The 23,284-nt window shown below is 44.2% G+C and overlaps 1 protein-coding gene across 3 annotated transcripts in view; it reads left to right on the top strand.

Moving 5' to 3' along the window:
- Positions 1-23,284, top strand: part of FAT3 (FAT atypical cadherin 3) — a 711,071-nt gene that overhangs the window by 107,936 nt on the left and 579,851 nt on the right. For 2 of the 3 annotated variants that reach the window (XM_077298543.1, XM_077298546.1), the window contains exon 2: positions 18,000-18,068. The gene's annotated coding sequence lies outside the window, so the exon portion shown is untranslated. Of the gene's footprint in view, positions 1-5,730; positions 5,814-17,999; positions 18,069-23,284 lie in introns of those variants that run through there. The other variant, XM_077298544.1, reaches the window with a different exon arrangement.

Genomic DNA, 23,284 nt, shown 5'->3' with positions numbered 1-23,284 from the left:
CTCCTGACTGTTGCTGACTCTGCTTGTCTGACCACTCTTTCGCCACCTGGTGGCGCTTGTGCTGCTGCTGTGTTGCTACACTGTGTGTGCAACCTCTCTTCCCTCACCAGTACCCTCTGGTAGAGGTTGCGCTATACTGCACTGCAGTAGCATGGCACTAAATCCTGAATGTCTGTTCAGTTAATTTTAATGGTTTATCCTTAGGCAAGGCCATAAAATTCCAATATTTTTGGGTGGTGGCAAACTTCTAAAACCTTCATGATCAGCTGATTGAGAAGTATGGGGTTTCTATTGTTTACCAAGCATAGATGCCTGGTGCTGAGGCTCACTCATACATACTTGAATGTATTAAGCCTCAGAGAGCTGCATCATCAAGCACAATCACAAGAAAGTGCATGGAGCTATGCCTGGTAATACAGGCTGCAGAATATTCAATCAGTTGCGCAGTAAAGATGCTAAGAGACGTACCTCTTATCTGAATCTAAATGTGTGATCGGTGTCATATGTTTGGACTTTCGTCAATATGAAAAAACATAGTCTCCCAACACTACTCCCGAAAGCTTAGGTGGCTGACTTGAGCATATAGACCACTTAGTAGGGTTCACATGGTGGAGGTCTGGAAGAACACACAGGCTAAGAGCAATGGCACAGTGGGCTGGATTTGCCGGATGGCACATGGATCAGTGTGGACCCGGGTAACTGGCTGTGGTAGATGGCAAGCAAGCAAGTAGAGCAATACACATCACAAACCACAAGGTCCGGAGTGTAGACAAGCACAGGAGAGCCAATGAAGGGTTAAAAGACAAGTCTGAACCAGATTATAGGTGAAGGTTGTAGAAACCAAAGAAGTTCTCGGAGATTATTGCAAAGTAATACGAGCAGTCTTTAAATAACAGTTTGTTGAAATGCTTACAGAAGATGATAAACTAACCAGCAGGTCCAAGGAGAAGTACGAGGAAGCTGTAGAAAGTACAGGAGTTTGCAAAGATGATTGCAGCTGAAGGAACTGGATGATGGCAAACTCCAAAGCAAATGGCAAGTAAACACAACACTGACTGAACACTCAGACACACATCTGTTTTTAAGTGGGCCTTAAAAGTCCTTGGGAAAAGACGTCACTGAGAAACGCCGTGATTCACAAGTGTGGAAAACATCAAAAGGTGGGGAAGGGAGCAGAGCCTGGCCTTGGATTTGAGGCAGGTGCGTAACACTTCTATACAGACAACTAACCAGATCAGATGCTTGGCCACCTCTTCTGTTTTTTCTTGGAATCGGATCTACCTTGGTATGCTAACAAGGCCATTGTTCCCCCTGTTTTCACAGTAGCTTGGACCCCACATATCGACATATATGGCAAAGAGGAGCATAAACTTGCTAACAGGATTGGTAGTAAATTGCCGATTTCTGAGGGTCCAACCCCTAGCGATGATGAAAATAAGGATCCTGAAGAAAACAGTTGAGAGCTGTACTCTTTCAATGAACCGACACAGTACATGCGCGACTACCGCTTTATTTACACCGAGAATTGGTCGGTAACCTGCTCTCTTCATCAGTGAGGGTCCAAATGATGTAGCCCACGGCTATCAGCAACTTACCACCTGTGGACGGGACATAGGTTGCATTCTTAGTACAAACCCTTTCTGGTCACATATCTGACAATGGTCGGTGCTGCTGACTGTTTGCAAGGAGAACCATTGACATATGGAAGCCAAAAATAAATTAACATCTGTATAAAAACAAGTTTTTGCACAATTAAATTTTAATACAGATTTACACTGTGTACTATTCGAAAAAAAATATTCATTATGGTGTTAATACGCGCGTCTGCCATCCCCATGGTTACTACAACGGAGACAGAACGTGGTGCAGAACGTGTTTATGTAGCATATTCCCACTTTTCTACGAACAGTCAACAGATTGTAACTTCCAAAGAATTTGTTGGCAGCCACCATTGCCCGTACAGATGCCCCTCTGCAGACAGACGCCGGATACACAATGGCATGCAGCTTCGAAATACTTTAAGGAGAGTCCTGATCTTGTGCACGTCCTTAAGACGAATTAAAAAAAAAAGTTTATTCCGGCAGAACATAGGCAAGGCTGATATTGTTACAAAGCAGATCTGTCACGTTTGGGCCTGGCTTGGAATGGTATATACCCTACAGCTTCATTATTCTTTTCCGTCAAGGAACACACCCATAAACATTCCATGGCTGCCGCCTCGTAATTCCACTTGTCTCTGGACTTGTATGTGACCCGGTGTAGTAACAGCTGTTTTACTTATTAGCTTTCAACTTAAAGAGTATCAGTGTCTACTCAGGAGGGGAATGGTTTGCCCCCTCTAAAATCCTATCTCCTCCACCATGCGGAGAATGAAGGAAATCCCTATGATTCGCTCCGCTCAGTAGTACTCATTTCCTACATAGTTTATTTTATTATTCCTCAGAAAATCTGCTCTGATCCAGGGCGGCCTGAACATTCGGGCAGCTGGACGATGCCCAATGGCCCAGAGCCAGTAAAAGCCTCCCAACCATTAAACTTAAAACTGCACTTTAAAAACAGACCTGTCCTTTCACATAAAACCGGTAGAGATGCATGATCTTGTTGCCCTTCTCCCCCCAAAACACATTAAAATTGCCTTTGGTGTACATGTCCAGCAACGTTCCCAATTCTCATTCTTTGAAACTTTTTCAGTTAGTGGATCCTCTTCACTTCCATTTTGCCACCTCTATAGGAGCAAGAACGTATTTTTCCTTACGTTCCAGTGTCAAATTTTCTGAAAAGAAAGCCCACATCTCTTCTATGCAGTTTGAAAGGAGAACAAGAGCCTGACCTGCCCTCTCATCCTGTAGAAATCCAAACTCCTGTCCCCATTTTCAGTAGAAAGACAAAATCCCTGCCCCACTTATGTAGAGAGAAAAATATCTGCCCCACTTACTGTAGAGAGAAAAAGACCACCCCGCTTACTGTAGAGAGAGAAAGATCTGCCCCCACTTACTGTAGAGAGACAAAGACCAACCCCGCTTACTGTAGAGAGAAAAAGATCCGCCCCACTTACAGTAGAGAGACAAAGACCAACCCCGCTTACTGTAGAAAGAGAAAGATCCACCCCACTTACTGTAGAGAAACAAAGACCACCCCGCTTACTGTAGGGAGAGAAAGATCTGCCCCCACTTACTGTAGAGAGACAAAGACCACCCCGCTTACTGTAGAAAAAGAAAGATCCGCCCCACTTACTGTAGAGCGACAAAGACGAACCCCGCTTACTGTAGAGAGAAAGATCCGCCCTCACTTACTATAGAGAGACAAAGACCAACCCTGCTTACTGTAGAGAGAGAAAGATCCTCCCAACTTACTGTAGAGAGACAAAGACCAACCCCACTTACTGTAGAGAGACAAAGACCTGCCCCCGCTTACTGTAGAGAGAAAGATCCACCCCGCTTACTGTAGAGAGACAAAGACCAACCCCGCTTACTGTAAAGATCTGCCCCCACTTACTAGAGAGACAAAGACCAACCCCGCTTACTGTAGAGAAAGATCCGCCCTCACTATAGAGAGACAAAGACCAACCCCGTTTACTGTAGAGAGAGAAAGATCTGCCCCACTTACTGTAGAGAGACAAAGACCAACCCCGCTTACTGTAGAGAAAGATCCGCCCCACTTACTGTAGAGAGACAAAGACCAACCCCGCTTGCTGTAGAGAAAGATCTGCCCCCACTTACTGTAGAGGCAAAGACCCGCCCCTGCTTACTGTAGAGAAAGACCCGCCACCACTTCATGTAGAGTGATACTGACACACCCCCTCTTACTGTAGAGAAAGACCCACCCCTACTTCCTGTAGAGTGTGACCCGCACCCGCTTTCTGGAGAAAGACCCGCCCCCACTTCCTGTAGAGTGATAATGACCCCCCGTTACTGAAGAGAAAGACCCGCCCCCACTTCATGTAGAGTGATAGTGACCCACCCACTCTTACTGTAGAGAAAAACCCACCCCCACTTCCTGTACAGTGATACTGACCCGCTCCCACTTACTGTACAGTGATACTGACCTGCCCCCACTTACTGTACAGTGTTACTGACCTGCCCCCACTTACTGTACAGTGATACTGACCTGCCCCCACTTACTGTACAGTGTTACTGACCTGCCCCCACTTACTGTACAGTGATACTGACCTGCCCCCACTTACTGTACAGTGATACTGACCTGCCCCCACTTACTGTACAGTGATACTGACCCGCTCCCACTTACTGTACAGTGATACTGACCTGCCCCCACTTACTGTACAGTGTTACTGACCTGCCCCCACTTACTGTACAGTGTTACTGACCTGCCCCCACTTACTGTACAGTGTTACTGACCTGCCCCCACTTACTGTAGAGATAAAAGTACATAACATTTTGCCTTCCTTTATCCACCACTAGAGGAGGACTTATTGCTTACAGACGTATTACATTTACAGGGGTTGTCTGGTATAAAATGAACAGTCTGTAGTCATTCTCCACAGAGCACGCACTGGGCGCTGCAAAGTTTCGCCGGTTTCTGAGCTGTGAATGGCAGTGATGTTTTTGATACGCATTCTTTTCTGGCAGAAGCCGTCTAGTGGGTATGACAAGTGTATGGAGCAATCCGCGTCCAGTAGATTGCCGTGCCCACTAGACGGCCTCGCCCTCTGTTCATACACTCCTATGGAGCAAGGTCGCGCCCACTATCCTGGACAACCCCTATAATGGGAGTATAGTAGCCGGAGTGCATTGTGCACTGTTTTCTGGGACAATTTCTAGGGTGCCAACACTGTCAGACATGACTGTACATATATTTATTTATTTTTAATCCTTTTTACTTTGGAAGTATTTTTTAACTGCTTCATTAATTTAGCATCCGCAATGAATTATGTATCCAAAGTAGCAGTGTGGTATTAATTCATGTGCCAGCGGATAAATTATTTACCGTGCCAGTGCATTATGTGGAAGCCGGTACAGCGGCGGTGTTAATGGAGCAATTGTGAGATTGCGTCACACTGGGAATGTGGAGAGCGGCCAGATGTGTCCGCAGAGTACAGCGGAGGAATGCTGTGTCCACGGCCAAAATAAAGATGCGTACCGCGTCACCTATCATCACTTCTGCTATTTCCTATCACAATGTTATTCTTGGAATCCCTCCCTTTACAAATGGGAGCGATCCTACGATACAGATGTAGCAGAGCTGTGTATCATGTGGTGCAACTCATGTGTCCTGTAGGAGTATTGTGTAAGTTCTGCAACTTTCTGATAAACTTTGTTCTTCATTATTTCTAAAATCTCTGCTTGCTGGCAAAGAATGGGACCATTCTTCTTTACATCCACAAAACTACTACATAGTTTGCCATAATTGCATTTAGTCTTGACAATCATCTGTTAGATAAACACAACAGAGGCATAAATGACTCTCCTGAGAGTTTGCAACAATGTATCACTGCAGGCGAAATGTCTTGGTCTGGAGTATAGGCTGCGGAGCTCAGGAAGATTTGGTTTTCAGAATGTTTGATATCGTTCATTGACAGCAAACATTAATGTTCAATGCCGTCCTCCTGCTGCTCCGTGTGGATGAAGAGGGGTGCGGGACTTCTCTGACCTTTCCTGGCACCTGCGCACTGCAGGACTTTCCTCCCTCAACAGGACAGATAAGTACGCCTGCGCAGGAGCGCGATGCCAGGGAGCCTGGGTGGATGATGCAGGCACGTGTCATCCACATGAAGCAGCAGGAGGACGGGGATCGAAAGAAGATGGGAGGCAGCAGACCAAAACCTGCGACACCCCTCGGACGGGACGGCCCTACAGGTGAGTATAATAAAAGTTACTGTTCTTCTCTTGCAGGTCGGATCGGGGGCAGATATATATACAGCATTATAGAACGCTTTACATCAGCCCTGAAAGGCAGTGGCCGTAACTCGTATTTGCCAAGCCTGGTGACAGGTTTCCTTTAACATGATGTCGGGAGCTTTCTTGGAAGACATGTAAAAAAACATGAAGGAAACTTATTCATTACTCCAATGAAACTAATTAGTGAGCCCCATGTATATTTATTACTTATAGGGCGCCATTAATTCCACAGCTATACAGACATCATCATCGCTGACCCCATTGGGGCTCACAATCTACATTCCCTATCAGTATGTCTTTGGAGTGTGGGAGGAACCTGGAGAAAACCCCCCACTAACACGGGGAGAACTTACAAACTCCTTGTCGATGTTGGATGTGTACCCAGGACCCCAGCGCTGAAAGCCTGCAGTGCTAACCATTAAACCATTATACAGTGCTAACCTCTGTGCTACCATACAGTGCTAACCACTGTGCCACCATACAGTGCTATCATCTGTGCCACCATACAGTGCTATCATCTGTGCCACCATACAGTGCTAACAACTGAGCCACCATGCACTGCTAACCACTGAGCCACTATACAGTGCTAACCACTGTGCCACCATGCAGTGCAGTGCTAACCACTAAGCCACTATACAGTGCTAACCACTGTGCTACCATATAGTGCTAACCACTGAGCCACTATACAGTGCTAACTACTATAACACCATACAGTGCTAACCACTGAGCCACTATAGTGCTACCCACTGTGCTACCATACAGTGCTAACTACTGTGCCACCATACAGTACTAACCACTTAGCCATCATACAGAGCTAACCACTGAGTCACCATACAGTGCTAACCACTGAGCCACTATACATTACTAACCACTGAGTCACCATACAGTGCTAACCACTGAGCCACCATACAGTGCTAACCACTGTGCCACCATACAGTGCTATCATCTGTGCCACCATACAGTGCTAACAACTGAGCCACCATGCAGTGCTAACCACTGAGCCACTATACAGTGCTAACCACTGTGCCACCATGCAGTGCAGTGCTAACCACTAAGCCACTATACAGTGCTAACCACTGTGCTACCATATAGTGCTAACCACTGAGCCACTATACAGTGCTAACTACTATAACACCATACAGTGCTAACCACTGAGCCACTATAGTGCTACCCACTGTGCTACCATACAGTGCTAACTACTGTGCCACCATACAGTACTAACCACTTAGCCATCATACAGAGCTAACCACTGAGTCACCATACAGTGCTAACCACTGAGCCACTATACATTACTAACCACTGAGTCACCATACAGTGCTAACCACTGAGCCACCATACAGTGCTAGCCACTGAGCCACTATACAATGATAATCTGTGACTCACAATACAGTGCTAACCACTGAGTCACCATACCATGCTAACCACTGAGTCACCATACAGTGCTAACCACTGAACCACCATACAATGCTAACCACTGAGTCACCATACAGTGCTAACCACTGAGCCACTATACAATGATAACCACTGACTCACCATACAGTGCTAACCACTGAGCCACCATACAGTGCTAACCACTGAGTCACGATACAGTGCTAACCACTGAGCCACTATACAATGCTAACTACTGACCAACTATACAATGATAACCACTGACTCACCATACAGTGCTAACCACTGAACCACCATACAGTGCTAACCACTGACTCACCATACAGTTCTTACCACTGAGTCACCATACAGTGCTAACCACTGAGCCACTATACAATGCTAACTACTAACCAACTATACAATGATAACCACTGACTCACCATACAGTGCTAACCACTGAGCCACTATACAATAACCACTGACTCACCATACAGTGCTAACCACTGAGCCACCATACAGTGCTAACCACTGAGTCACGATACAGTGCTAACCACTGAGCAACTATACAATGATAACCACTGACTCACCATACAGTTTTTACCACTGAGTCACCATACAGTGCTAACCACTGGGCCACCACAGTGCGAGCCACTATACAATGATAATCTCTGACTCACAATACAGTGCAAACCACTAAGTCACCATACAGTGCTAACCACTGAGTCACCATACAGTGCTAACCACTGAGCCACCATACAGTGCTATCCACTGTGCCACCATACAGTGCTATCCACTGAGCCACCATACAGTGCTATCCACTGTGCCACCATACAGTGCTATCCACTGTGCAACCATACAGTGCTAACCACTGAGCCACCATACAGTGCTAACCACTGAGTCACCATACAGTGCTAACCACTGAGCCACCATACAGTGCTATCCACTGTGCCACCATACAGTGCTAACTACTGAGCCACCATACAGTGCTATCCACTAAGCCACCATACAGTGCTATCCACTGTGGCACCATACAGTGCTATCCACTGAGCCACCATACAGTGCTATCCACTGTGCCACCATACAGTGCTATCCACTGAGCCACCATACAGTGCTATCCTCTGTGCCACCATACAGTGCTATCCACTGAGTCACCATACAGTGCTATCCACTGAGTCACCATACAGTGCTAACCACTGAGTCACCATACAGTGCTAATCACTGAGTCACCATACAGTGCTAACCACTGAGTCACCATACAGTGCTAACTACTGAGCCACCATACAGTGCTATCCACTGTGCCACCATACAGTGCTATCCACTGTGCAACCATACAGTGCTAACCACTGAGCCACCATACAGTGCTAACCACTGAGTCACCATACAGTGCTAACCACTGTGCCACCATACAGTGCTAACCATTGAGCCACTATACAGTGCTAACCACTGACTCACCATACAGTGCTAACCCACTGAGCCACCATGTATAAAAACCAGTTGAACAACTGTCCATTGCAGTGATCTCTAATATGAGCTTCTCCATGAGTTACACAACTACAACCCCTAGCACATAGCCTAATGCAAATCACATGGAAAGCAGAGCTCCTGTGGAGTAACAGGCACAATCCCTGTGATATCAAAGATAAAGATTCACTGTCGGGGGAAACTGCGGAAAAAGCGTCAAGTTGCTGCTGTCAGCAAATCTAAAATGGATTTCATTTCCTCAGTAGCTATAAAACATCAAGGATTTCTCTTTTTTTTCTTTTAAATGGTGATAAAAAGATTTATCTCTCTTCCCTGTGAAGTCCTGTCTGCAGCAAACAATCCGTTTTCTTCTAGTGGATTAGCGACGGTTTCGTCTAACCCTATATACACGTCTACAAGGCGCTAATCCTGGGTCCAGCACGGCAGAGGGCCTTATATGCGGAAAGTGAGAGGTGATATAAGTCCTCTTCATATCAATTGGAGCAATATTTTTGTATCATTTTCAGGTGTTTTTTTAAGCTTTTTTTTGCAGGAGAACACCAACTCTAGGTATTTCTGGCTTCTTTTGTTGCATTTTTTGGTATTTTTTTTCCAAATGTAGCATGTCCCAAGTATGGCTTTGGTCATGGGTTTTAACATAGATTTAGACCTCTAGAGAGAAAAAAATAGCAAATAATGAAATTCTTTGCAAATTTTAGAAGCCAAAAATTGTTAAATAAATATAGTAGATGGTGAGCCCTCATGGGCAGGGTTCTCTGTCCTCCTGTACCAGTCGCTTTGTCACTCCACATGAGGAGACACAGAGTTCTCAGAGAAAAACACAATGGCCATATATATAGAAAATAATGATATACAATCTTTATTGAAAATCGATTATCACAAAAATACACAATAAAAACTATGCTTCTAGTGTGAGGGACGCATGTGGATAGAGACCCTATTAAACATGTTAAAATGCATATAAAGGGAGTGCATGTAATATAAGCAATCAATATAGAAGTACATATAGATAGAACTGTGATCAAAAATTATGTGATCAAAGGGCTACATCATAATTCAAAATTCATACTAAAAATGTGCCGCGTCCCTCAACCCCGACGCGCGTTTCGTCCTCACTTCTTCCGCAGGCGTGATGCACAGACCTTGCATTTGTTATGTAAGTCATAGAGCTAGGGCAATCAGCCTATGTTATTAACCCCTTAATGACCGGTGATACGCCTTTTAACTGCAGCAGTTAAGCGTACTTATTCCTCAGCACGCTGAGAAATAATGTTATAGATTCCCCCAGCCTCAGAATATCTCCCGGGTTTCGGCTTCCGAGGGTAGCTGAGAGCCCGGAGAACAACATGATTTGGATCGGTTTTTACCATCCTCAGTCTCGTGATCACCGTTATTCTCGGAATAACGGCGATTGAAAAAAAAAAAGTATGATTTCCCATTTATTTCTTTCTCCTCTGATATGATCTGTGCATTTGGACCTTGAGTCTCCATCTGATGATGGAGCGTAATAGTGTTGTTTTCCGGGAAGTTTCAGCAGTGCCTAGGACATTTGTCCTAGAGGTTTCCTCATTTTCCAGGAGTTTGCCGGACTATCGGGGACAGTGTGTGTCACTGTGGTGTATAAGAATTGCTTTAAGGAAAAATATCTCGTCGATGGAACATGCCATCATGATTCCTCTTGGCTTCTATTGGCAAAATCTTAGGATTGATACACAGGTGCGGATTCCGGCCATAAACATCCATGGGTGCCGAAATAATGACAACATGTAACTCGGGTCCTGAATGAAGTAATACAAGGCCTAATTCTGTATCCAGAATTTTTTTTGTGCACACCACGTAATTAAGAACAGGAATCACGTTTCATTGATATAATTGGCAGCGTCCCCGATGTTGGTGCGCTCAGGACTTTGATGTATCCTTGACAGAAGGCCTTAACCTCTAAGCAGTCAGAGGTTAGGGTCTAAATTTAACCCTGTGAGACTTTTTCACACTGAAATGACTTCTCTGGGAATGTTCCACTAAAAAGCAAATGAATGTATCTCGCGGTGCGGTGTGTGAGCCCATGCATGATGTTGTGGGGATAAAAAGTAGGAAGACACAATTTGAAATAAAAAAACAAATTATTACCAAAATTTTGTTTTTTTTTACCTACTTCATGTTTTATAACACAGTTTTCAGGCCTATTTATTAATTTGTTTATTTAGCGCCTTCATATTCCACAGTGCTTTTATAGATGTTGTTTTCACGGTCACCATCACATCCCTATTTGTATGTTTTAGGAAGGTGATAAGAACCCCATACAAAAACAGGGAGAACATTCAAACATTAGAGCAGAACTTGAACAAAATTATAAACAGTTCTAACCCCCAAGCTGCATTGCTGCCCTATGACTTAAGGTACCGTCACACTTAGCGACGCTGCAGCGATATAGACAACGAGCCGATCGCTGGATCGTCGCTGTTTAGGTCGCTGTAGAGACGTCAAACACAGCAGCTCCAGAACGATGCAGGAGCGATCCTGTGACGTAACGGTGACTCACTTATCGTTCTCACAGGTTGTTAGCTCCATGTAAAACATTGCTGGCATCGTTGCTTTTGCTGTCAAACACGACGATACACGCCGACCTGACGACCAAATAAAGTTCTGGACTTCTAGCTCCGACCAGCGATATCACAGCGGGATCCAGATCGCTGCTGCGTGTCAAACACAACGAGATCGCTAACCAGGACGCTGCAACGTCACGGATCGTTGTCTTTCTCGTTGTAAAGTTGCTGAGTGTGAAGGTACCTTTAGTCTCATTTAGATGGGGTAATTAGAACTCATTTTGGCATCCATATTAAAGACCGCTATATGTGGACCTTCTGTAGAAGTCTGCTCCAGTAGAAGTCCACGACAGTAGAATCCACTCCAGTAGAAGTCTGTTCCAGTAGAAGACTGCTTAGTAGGAGACCACTGCAGTAGAAGTCAGCTCCAGTAGAAGACCACTCTAGTAGAAGACTGCTCCAGTAGAAGTCCACTAAGGTAGAAGTCAGTTCCTTTAGAAGTCTAGTCTAGTAGAAGACTGCTCCAGTAGAAGTCCGCTAAGGTAGAAGTCAGTTCCTTATGAAGTCTAGACTAGTAGAAGACTGCTCCAGTAGAAGTCCCCTAAGGTAGAAGTCAGTTCCTTTAGAAGTCTAGTCTAGTAGAAGACTGCTCCAGTAGAAGTCCGCTAAGGTAGAAGTCAGTTCCTTAAGAAGTCTAGTCTAGTAGAAGACTGCTCCAGTAGAAGTCCGCTAAGGTAGAAGTCAGTTCCTTAAGAAGTCTATTCTAGTAGAAGACTGCTCCAGTAGAAGTCCACTAAGGTAGAAGTCAGTTCCTTTAGAAGTCTATTCTAGTAGAAGACTACTCCAGTAGAAGTCCGCTAAGGTAGAAGTCAGCTCCTGTAGAAGTCTAGTTTAGTAAAAGTCCAAACCAGTGGAAGTCTAACGATAACAGTACTGGAATTTTAAGCCTCACCCCCAAAATCCCACCTTGAAAGCAGGAGCTCCTTTTTGGTCCGAAACAGCCACAAATTTGCCTGTCCTAGGAAATTTGGGAACTGTTGGCATGTATATAGTTTAATAGCAGAGCTATAAGTATGATATTTCTCCCTAATCACAGACCATATGCTACTCCGGAGTTTGAGAGAACTGGAAGACAATTTTTATGAAGTCAGCAATATTAAGGCTTATTCTAGTTTGAGTGATATCCATGTTTTCCACAGATAGCACTCGAACCTGTAATAGTCGATAGGGCTTTTCACATGTCAGTGATTTTTTTTCTGTGCAAAACCGCGGAGACATGTCCGATCTTGAGCTGAGTGTCGGTTCAAACTCGGCAGTAAAAGCCAATGTGTCCATTAAAAAAATCAGACATTTGGATGTCAAAATGAAGTGATGAATAGGAGAAGCTTGAGAAACCTTTTTTTATATCTCATCATCTGACCAAATGCTGATGAACATCTGAAGAAACTCTGATCAAAAGCACTGATGAAACTTGGACCTAATTTTCTCGTTTGAGAGAATCACTGAAAGGATCATGAACCCTTAGTCTGCTCCTCAATTCAGCCCCGAGCCAAATTCGTTGCAACCCCCACCAATTACCTGATAGGCCTCATGATAGGCCTCAGGAGCCCAATAGTTTTTTCTGCTGTGTGCTTTATAACTATTGGATTTGCTTCAGCACGTTGCCACTAATGGATACATGACCTCCACCATTGCGTTAAATCTTAAGAATGTAAGTACTGAGTTATAGTTTTTTGAACAAAGAGCACAGAAGCCACCCAACCACGTCAAGGTGCTATCTGATATAGCCTACAACTTGAAAATGGGTAGAAGACACATTTTAATGTGGTTTGTTGCCCCAGGTTATGGAGGAGAAAGTGACTCTTGTGAGTGTCCTGGGTAGAAGAAGCTTGTCTGGCTGTAAGGAGATAAGGAGAATTGATGCCCTAGTGGATATGGCGCTGTGGTGAGACAAGTGTTAGGGAAGTGTGGAAATCTTGATGGCAGAAAAACAAAGTCATGAGGGAGGTCAAAGAAAATTTGACCCTTAAGGAGATAAGAGAGTTGTGAGGTTGCTTCTTGACGTAAAAGTCCAGATGAGCAGAATCGAGACCCAGGTATGAGGACCTGAGATGTGCGAACGAGGAAGCTACTGACGTGCAGAGAGCCATCCAGTGTTGGACTGAGAAAGAACGAGAGTGTCGATGTAGAGTGTGATATAGACTCTGGATGCCGGATGAAGACCTGGATTGTGTGTTTGTACATTTTCTGTTCCAATAACTGTAAATACGTTAAGTAAACTCTGTGCCCCAACGTAAAGGTCCTACTCTTCTATGACTGTCTTGTGTGTGCTACCGTGCCATCCAAAGAGAGGGAGTCCCATAAGTTAGGGTACATTCAGACAGATGTATTTTGGGCCTCGAGTAAAACGGACAGTCCAAGGACCCAATGATAGGGCATGCGCTAGTTCACATGGGCTATTTTTCACATAAACATCAAGTCCATGTGTAAAAAATTGCAGTATGCTCTAGTCTGGTCCGATACTAGTATTTTTTTGCATTTTTTTATATTTTATGCTGTTTTTTAAAAAAATTTTTTTAGTGGAAATGTTCTTTACTCTCTTGGTTCATTCTTCGTTTTTTTTTTTCTTCGAAGTGAATGTCATGTAAATACAGCAAATAGTGACAGAAGTGAAGGGATTGAGCCCCCAGGACACTAACACAGTCGATCGTCTAATGACAACTTTGTAAGGTCAATAATATCAAGACTGTTTCTCATCATCCAAGTTTCGGAAAAGTAAAAAGAAAAATCTAAAAATCAAGAGCAGATTTTCTCCTCATTAAGAATATCATCTGTTCTCATAAGTTTACATTTACTGCAAAAACATCCTTTCAATTTTTTTTATATATGTATGTTGTTTTTTCTTTTTTTTTTTAGGTTAAAGCATTATGTTAATTTTCTCTGCACTTGATTCTCCCTGCCAAACATGAATAACAAATATCCTAATTAGAAGCCGAGTCCCAGTTAATTATGAGATCAGTCTTCTGGCCCAGAGTAATACAAGTATAATGATCAATTATCTACACAATGCAGGATTGACTGCTACTTGTCTTCCTTAAAAAAAATATTTGGCTCAGCTAATTTCTGATAACTGTAATCTGTTGCCGGCGACATAAGCGGGCGAATTGTTGACTGCTGGTGCTAAGAAATGCCGAGCGACTGCTTTGTGTTTTACGCACGGAGGCTTTGGTTGTTACTTTGTCATTTTTCTTTTTTTGGGGGGTATTGAAATACAGTCTATTTGCAATCAATCATTTATATTATCCACACTGATAAAGATCCATCGATTTACATTGTGAGTATCCAAAACATCATCTCCATCAATATCCACATGTTCGTCACTAAGGATGTAGACATTGATGTGTATGGTTAGAACAATGCGTAAAAACCAGGATGCATAACAAGAAGTGTTGTCATCACTGCTATAAGTCTGGTAGCTTTAAAGGGGTATTCTCATCATTGTAAATGTGCTTGTAAACAAACAAATTTGGAAATCTACCTTTTCTACGTTCTCAAGAACAGAGGAATTTTTAATTTCATTCTTCACTGATTGCTTCCTATTAGAGGTGGCTGGATTTCTGGACATGAGTTTACAAGATCTTTGCTATAGAGTTTGTAAGCGCTGCTCTGTAGCTGCCTGGGTCGCTGAATTCAGCCAACTTCAGAGCTCCTTTGATGTTGGAGTAGCAAAGTGTCCTGTTTGCAGAATCAGAAAGCGCACAGTTCGGGTTAGATGGTGGTCCAAACTATCAGTCTTCGGGACATTTTTCAAAATTCGGATCCAATTACGATCGGTGGCGAATATTGTTTTTGCAATATTTGCCGAACACAGCCAAACGTCATTGAAGTCAATGGGAGTAGAAATTACCGAATGTATTTGGAACTGATCATCAAACATAAATTCGGCACAAATAGGGTGCCAATATGGCAAATTCAGATTCAGCGACCGATTCCGAACAAATTTACTCAACTCTACTGTCCCTCCACTACTGTTCCTGCACCTCTGTCCCTCCACTACTGTTTCTCCACTACTGTCCCTCCACACACTTTGATGAGGACAACCTTTTAACGGGCAATTATCATTAAATTGTGTCCTTTTAGGACCTGAATCTATAAATTGTCCTTAGTAGTTAGTGGCTTTGTAATGAATTGGCGCCAATATATTGGCTGTCTATACCCCATTTGGATCCTGAAAATCCTTAGAAATTATTGAAAAGACATATGTTTCAATGGTTTGTAGGACTGTACTGATCAGACTAATTCCAAGATACATGCAAAAATTTAAAGGGGTTGTCCAAGCTACAGGGATGAAATAAGATCTACAAATAAGAGCTCCTTTAGCAATCAGTTGATCGCTGCAGGACTAGCAGTGAATCGTTTTCCCTGCAGCAGCCCCTATAGGATAATTATAGTATTGCATGCAACCAATCAAATGTATGGTAGCCTAAGCAATATATAAAAAATTTGAGTCCTCCAAAGCCTGTTCACGACTCTGCTCGGGTTCATAGCAAGGGTTCTGAATAGGCAGCCTCGGACTGAGATGTTTCTCTGCTCTAAAGGGCATGAAATGGGACAATTCCTTTAATATTAAATTGGATCTCTCAGAGAATATGCAAGATTTATTATTCTGGAAAAACTTGCATAAAAAAGCTGTCTTAAAAGAATTTCGCCAAATTTGTGATGCATTTTAGACACTTTCTGTTCTTTTTCTGAAAATTAGGCATGGATATGCTCCAATGGGGGCATCTATTCTCCGGTAAGGGACATAACCAATACTGTGCGAGAAAAAATCATAGTGCAAATTTCTGCAACAAAATAAGCCACTTAAAGGTGGTGTAAACTTAGATCTGCCATCACAACAGCAAAATATTACAATTTGAGAATCCTCAGTCACAAGATCACAACAGCCACAATCACTTTGAGGAGGGTATGGATAGACCGGAGGGGGAGAGTTAATTTCCAGCTATTCTCAGGCATACATCGGATGAACAATGTTTTTGTGCCATTTTGGCTAATGTTCTATCATTTGCTGTATTCTTAAAGAAACTGTGGCTGTTCAATTTCTCAGCAGCGCCACCACAGGAGAAATAAAGCATGACACACTTCTCAAATAAAATGGATCTATGGATGTGATTGGTCCTTTAGAGAGGGAACTGTTATTTGTAGCAGATCCCCCCACACCAGAGAATGGGTTGTATTAACTAGACAATGCTTTAAATTATTTTAGTTTCTGTGGCATTGACCTAAAAGAGGACCTGCCACTTGCTATAAATATGTGATTGTTAATACCTGGTGTAAATGCTACTGTTCTCCTGAATCCGGTGTTATTTTTCTTTTCTCTCTGCGCCTCTCCGTTCCTGAGATATGACCTCCTCTTTCATCTATGTAAATCTAATCTGCTTAGCCAAGTAGGCGTAGTCCTCGAGTAGATGTCTACAGAGAACCACGCCCACTTGGCTCCAAAGACTAGATTTATATAAAGAGAAGAAGAGGTCATATCTCAGGAACGGAGAGGCTCTGGAACAAATGGAAAACAAGGCCGGATTCAGGAGAACAGCGGCATTTACATCGGTTAATAAACTAATTTGTGGGAAGTGACACGTTCTTTTTAAAATATTAAAGATCTTAAACTAGATTGTTATATTAAATGTCAAACCCTACATTGTAACAGTAGTGCCAATGCTCTTGATATAATTGTGCTTCTTTGTGTTTTACGTGAAATTCTATCGATATTACTATGGTAACAATAAGTTACGGAACCCGGAATACATGAGTGTGTGTAAGGATCGTGAGATGTCTACTCTCTCATCAACTTTAAGTTTCCATGACAATCCACAGACAAGAATAGAGATTGTGGCTTCCCCCCCCACTCCACTCCACCAACCCCCATATTGAGCAATTACCCTCCCCCCACCCTGATGTTGCCCACCTTACCATGACTAGACATGAATATTTAATATCAATACGTACACCTCAATCAGATACTTAAATACATTTTCATATGAGATCATAAATAAGAATTGAGTAAAAAATGACAAAAAAAGTAATTAAAAATGAAGCAAAGAGAGATACAATAAAAGACTAAATATATATACATATGTAAGGTATATATTTATATATGTTTTTTTAAATTGTATTTTATTTTACTTTGCTTCACTTCATATTTTTATATTATTTTTTTATTCATTATGTGCAGTAATAGGTGGTATTCTTGTATTCTGCCACATTAAAAAAAAATTTTTTTTAATTTTTTTATTTCTTTTTTATAGAGCTTTTACAATTGTTTTCTATTCATAAAAATGTGTGTATGTATATACATACATATATATATATATATATATATATATATATATATATATATATATATATATATATATATACACATGCTTTTTTACATAAAAATTTACTTTTTTTGTATTTCTTTTTGGAGAGCTTTTACAATTTTGCCTATCCATAAAAATGTGTGTGTGTGTGTGTGTGTGTGTGTGTGTGTATATATATATATATATATATATATATATATATATATATATATATATATATATACATACATGTTTTGTAAATAAAAATTTACATTTTTTATTTCGTTTATTTTTTTAGCCTTTCCATTTTTTATTCTGTTACTTTACCTACCATAATTTAATTTCATTGACATAACTAATAGTGAGTGACATATGTTCCCTTATCTATATATATTTTTTTATTTTGACAGGACCTATGAATTCTGAAGGAGTCCAAGAAAGGAGAATAGAGAATTTTGGATACAACGCATCGTTTGCAGGTATGTCGTCCGGTAACTTTATCACATAAATGGGAGACCACTGAGTTTTATGCTTGGATGGCGGCTGTTGTGCTCTAAGGTCTAACGGACCACCATGTGGTGCTAACATGCGATACCAGTATTACAGATATCCTCCCCTTGATTCATGCTACTAGGTTGAATATCTGAATAATATTACGTTTACGTCTAGTGGAGCGTGCCACAATTTTGTAAATGTTCAAATAAAATCGGTAACCGCTCCACGCGTGCCCCCATAAAATAACACATAAATAATGTTTCCCATTGGTCTCACATGTTACCGAAGGAGTTTTTAGGTCCCTTTCCTATTCAGTTGTGAGTGCAGTATCTACACCCTTTCCCCAACAGACCCAAATTTCTTGGAAGCAAATTTTGGCAAGCAGCGAACCAGATAGAGGCATGTTGTGTAAATGCAACCCAAACGTAGGGGACCCGCCAAACACAATTTGGCGGCTTAGCAGAAAGGGCATGGGTGCAGTATTGAGTGTTATATATCTAAACTCATGTGGTACAAATTTTTGCCAAAATTTTGTTGTACAGTGTCGGTGAACCCATGCTCCTTTTGAGCAATGCTTATATGTAATTCGGTGAAATCAGTTGTCCCAATAAGGTGACCGGCTAAAACACCACGGTGGCATTTTTAATACATACCGCTTGTCGCTTGTTCTTTTATTTTATTTGTTGTACCCAGGAACAGCAATGTCCTCAAACCCCTAGATATTCTGATCATTTTGTAGAGTCAAGTGCAATGAAAGCGCCTCCTACCTGAAAGCCGGGCTTTATTAAAACGTCTACATTCCCCTTTACGTTGAAGTACTGCTTTTGAAATCTTTGCATTTTTTTCCATTTTTCAGGTAATTTGCCTGAAGAGCAGTTGTATTTTCCTCGAGTGTTACTTTATTTAAAAGCTAATTGCAACTTTATTCATCCTACATGATAAATATGCGGGAAGTGATTGCAGTGAACACAGAATAGGTGGATAGGCCTGTGGAGGAGACGCTCTCCACAGCCAGAACGGTCAATGCTGACTGTCAGCGTTCACCACTATCGCCCACCCTGCCCATTGTATCCATGCTGACTGTCTGCGTTCACCACTATCGCCCACCCCGCCCATTGTATCCATGCTGACTGTCTACGTTCACCACTATCAGCCACCCCGCCCATTGTATCCATGCTGACTGTCTGCGTTCACCACTATTGGTCACCCCACCCATCGTATCCATGCTGACTGTCTGCGTTCACCACTCTCGGCCACTCCGCCCATTGTATCCATGCTGACTGCGTTCACCACTATCGGCCACCCCGCCCATTGTATCCATGCTGACTGTCTGCGTTCACCACTATCGGCCACCCCGCCCATTGTATCCATGCTGACTGTCTGCGTTCACCACTATCAGTCACCCCACCCATTGTATCCATGCTGACTGTCTGCGTTCACCACTATCAGCCACCCCGCCCATTGTATCCATGCTGATTGTCTGCGTTCACCACTATCAGTCACCCCACCCATTGTATCCATGCTGACTGTCTGCGTTCACCACTATCAGCCACCCCGCCCATTGTATCCATGCTGATTGTCTGCGTTCACCACTATCAGTCACCCCACCCATTGTATCCATGCTGACTGTCTGCGTTCACCACTATCAGCCACCCCGCCCATTGTATCCATGCTGATTGTCTGCGTTCACCACTATCAGTCACCCCGCCCATTGTATCCATGCTGACTGTCTGCGTTCACCACTATCAGGCACCCTGCCCATTGTATCAATGCTGACTGTCTGCGTTCAACACTATCGGGCACCCTGCCCATTGTATCCATGCTGACTGTCTGCGTTCACCACTATCGGCCACTCCGTCCATTGTATCCATGCTGACTGTCTGCGTTCACCACTATCGGCCACTCTGTCCGTTGTATCCATGCTGATTGTCTGCGTTCACCACTATCGGGCACCCTGCCCATTGTATCCATGCTGACTGTCTGCGTTCACCACTATCGGCCACTCCGTCCATTGTATCCATGCTGACTGTCTGCGTTCACCACTATCGGCCACTCCGTCCATTGTATCCATGCTGACTGTCTGCGTTCACCACTATCAGCCACCCCGCCCATTGTATCCATGCTGACTGTCTGCGTTCACCACTATCGGGCACCCTGCCCATTGTATCAATGCTGACTGTCTGCGTTTAACACTATCGGGCAACCTGCCCATTGTATCCATGCTGACTGTCTGCGTTCACCACTATCGGCCACTCCGTCCATTGTATCCATGCTGACTGTCTGCGTTCACCACTATCGGCCACTCCGTCCATTGTATCCATGCTGACTGTCTGCGTTCAATACTATCGATCACCCCGCCCATTGTATCAATGCTGACTGTCTGCGTTCAACACTATCGGTCACCCCGCCCATTGTATCCATGCTGACTGTCTGCGTTCACCACTATCGGGCACCCTGCCCATTGTATCAATGCTGACTGTCTGCGTTCAACACTATCGGTCACCCCGCCCATTGTTTCCATGCTGACTGTCTGCGTTCACCACTATCGGCCCCCCGTCCATTGAATCCATGCTGACTGTCTGCGTTCACCACTATCGGCCACCCCGCCCATTGTATCCATGCTGACTGTCTGCGTTCACCACTATCGGCCACCCCGCCCATTGTATCCATGCTGACTGTCTGCGTTCACCACTATCGGCCACCCCGCCCATTGTATCCATGCTGACTGTCTGCGTTCACCACTATCGGCCACCCTGCCCATTGTATCCATGCTGACTGTCTGCGTTCACCACTATCGGCCACCCCGCCCATTGTATCCATGCTGACTGTCTGCGTTCACCACTATCAGCCACCCCGCCCATTGTATCCATGCTGATTGTCTGCGTTCACCACTATCAGCCACCCCACCCATTGTATCCATGCTGACTGTCTGCGTTCACCACTATCAGCCACCCCGTCCATTGTATCCATGCTGACTGTCTGCGTTCACCACTATCGGGCACCCTGCCCATTGTATCAATGCTGACTGTCTGCGTTCAACACTATCGGGCACCCTGCCCATTGTATCCATGCTGACTGTCTGCGTTCACCACTATCGGCCACTCCGTCCATTGTATCCATGCTGACTGTCTGCCTTCACCACTATCGGCCACTCCGTCCATTGTATCCATGCTGACTGTCTGCGTTCAATACTATCGATCACCCCGCCCATTGTATCAATGCTGACTGTCTGCGTTCAACACTATCGGTCACCCCGCCCATTGTATCCATGCTGACTGTCTGCGTTCACCACTATCGGGCACCCTGCCCATTGTATCAATGCTGACTGTCTGCGTTCAACACTATCGGTCACCCCGCCCATTGTTTCCATGCTGACTGTCTGCGTTCACCACTATCGGCCCCCCGTCCATTGAATCCATGCTGACTGTCTGCGTTCACCACTATCGGCCACCCCGCCCATTGTATCCATGCTGACTGTCTGCGTTCACCACTATCGGCCACCCCGCCCATTGTATCCATGCTGACTGTCTGCGTTCACCACTATCGGCCACCCCGCCCATTGTATCCATGCTGACTGTCTGCGTTCACCACTATCGGCCACCCTGCCCATTGTATCCATGCTGACTGTCTGCGTTCACCACTATCGGCCACCCCGCCCATTGTATCCATGCTGACTGTCTGCGTTCACCACTATCAGCCACCCCGCCCATTGTATCCATGCTGATTGTCTGCGTTCACCACTATCAGCCACCCCACCCATTGTATCCATGCTGACTGTCTGCGTTCACCACTATCAGCCACCCCGTCCATTGTATCCATGCTGACTGTCTGCGTTCACCACTATCGGGCACCCTGCCCATTGTATCAATGCTGACTGTCTGCGTTCAACACTATCGGGCACCCTGCCCATTGTATCCATGCTGACTGTCTGCGTTCACCACTATCGGCCACTCCGTCCATTGTATCCATGCTGACTGTCTGCCTTCACCACTATCGGCCACTCCGTCCATTGTATCCATGCTGACTGTCTGCGTTCAATACTATCGATCACCCCGCCCTTTTTATCAATGCTGACTGTCTGCGTTCAACACTATCGGTCACCCCGCCCATTGTATCCATGCTGACTGTCTGCGTTCACCACTATCGGGCACCCTGCCCATTGTATCAATGCTGACTGTCTGCGTTCAACACTATCTGTCATGGTTCCCAATGGCAAGGGAACGTAAGAAACATATAAATAACGAACGAGCTCTCGGGTGATGGAAACTCGAGTTGACCGTGAGCTAAATCTACCACACAACTAATAGTAGCCAGGGAGCATACCTACGGCTTCCTAGATGCCACGCGCCAGCTGGAGGACTAACTACACCTGGTAGAGGAAGAAACAGACCTGGCTTACCTCTAGGGAAATACCCCAAAAGATGATAGCAGCCCCCCACATGTAATAACGGTGAATTAAGAGGAAAAGACATACACAGTATGAAAGTAGATTTAGCAAAGAGAGGTCCACTTACTAGATAGCAGAAGGATACAAAAGAGGACTTCACGGTCAACTGAAAACCCTTTCAAAAACCATCCTGAAATTACTTTAAGACTCCTGTGTCAACTCATGACACAGGAGTGGCAATTTCAGCCCGCAAGAGCTTCCAGCTACAGAGAAAAACAAAAACTGCAAACTGGACAAAGATAAAGAACAAAAGGACAAAGTCCACTTAGCTGATCAGCAGACTAGTAGCAGGAACATGCAACCGAAGGCTCTGGTTACAATGATGACCGGCAAGGAAATGACTGGAGAGCAAGGCTAAATAGGAAACTCCCAAACACTGATGGAAGCAGGTGAACAGAAGCAGCAAAGAGCAAACAAGTACCAGTACCACCAGCAACCACCAGGGGAGCACACAAAGCGGATACACAACAACTATCGGTCACCCCGCCCATTGTATCCATGCTGACTGTCTGCGTTCACCACTATCGGCCACCCCGCCCATTGTATCCATGCTGACTGTCTGCGTTCACCACTGTCGGCCACCCTGCCCATTGTATCCATGCTGACTGTCTGCATTCACCACTATCGGTCACCCCGCCCATTGTATCCATGCTGACTGTCTGCGTTCACCACTATCGGCCACCCCGCCCATTGTATCCATGCTGACTGTCTGCGTTCACCACTGTCGGCCACCCTGCCCATTGTATCCATGCT

This window comes from Ranitomeya variabilis, chromosome 3 (genome assembly GCF_051348905.1).
Source record: "Ranitomeya variabilis isolate aRanVar5 chromosome 3, aRanVar5.hap1, whole genome shotgun sequence".
Lineage (NCBI taxonomy): Eukaryota > Metazoa > Chordata > Amphibia > Anura > Dendrobatidae > Ranitomeya > Ranitomeya variabilis.
Note: the sequence above shows the minus strand (reverse complement) of the source record. Positions and strands in the feature narration are given on the sequence as shown.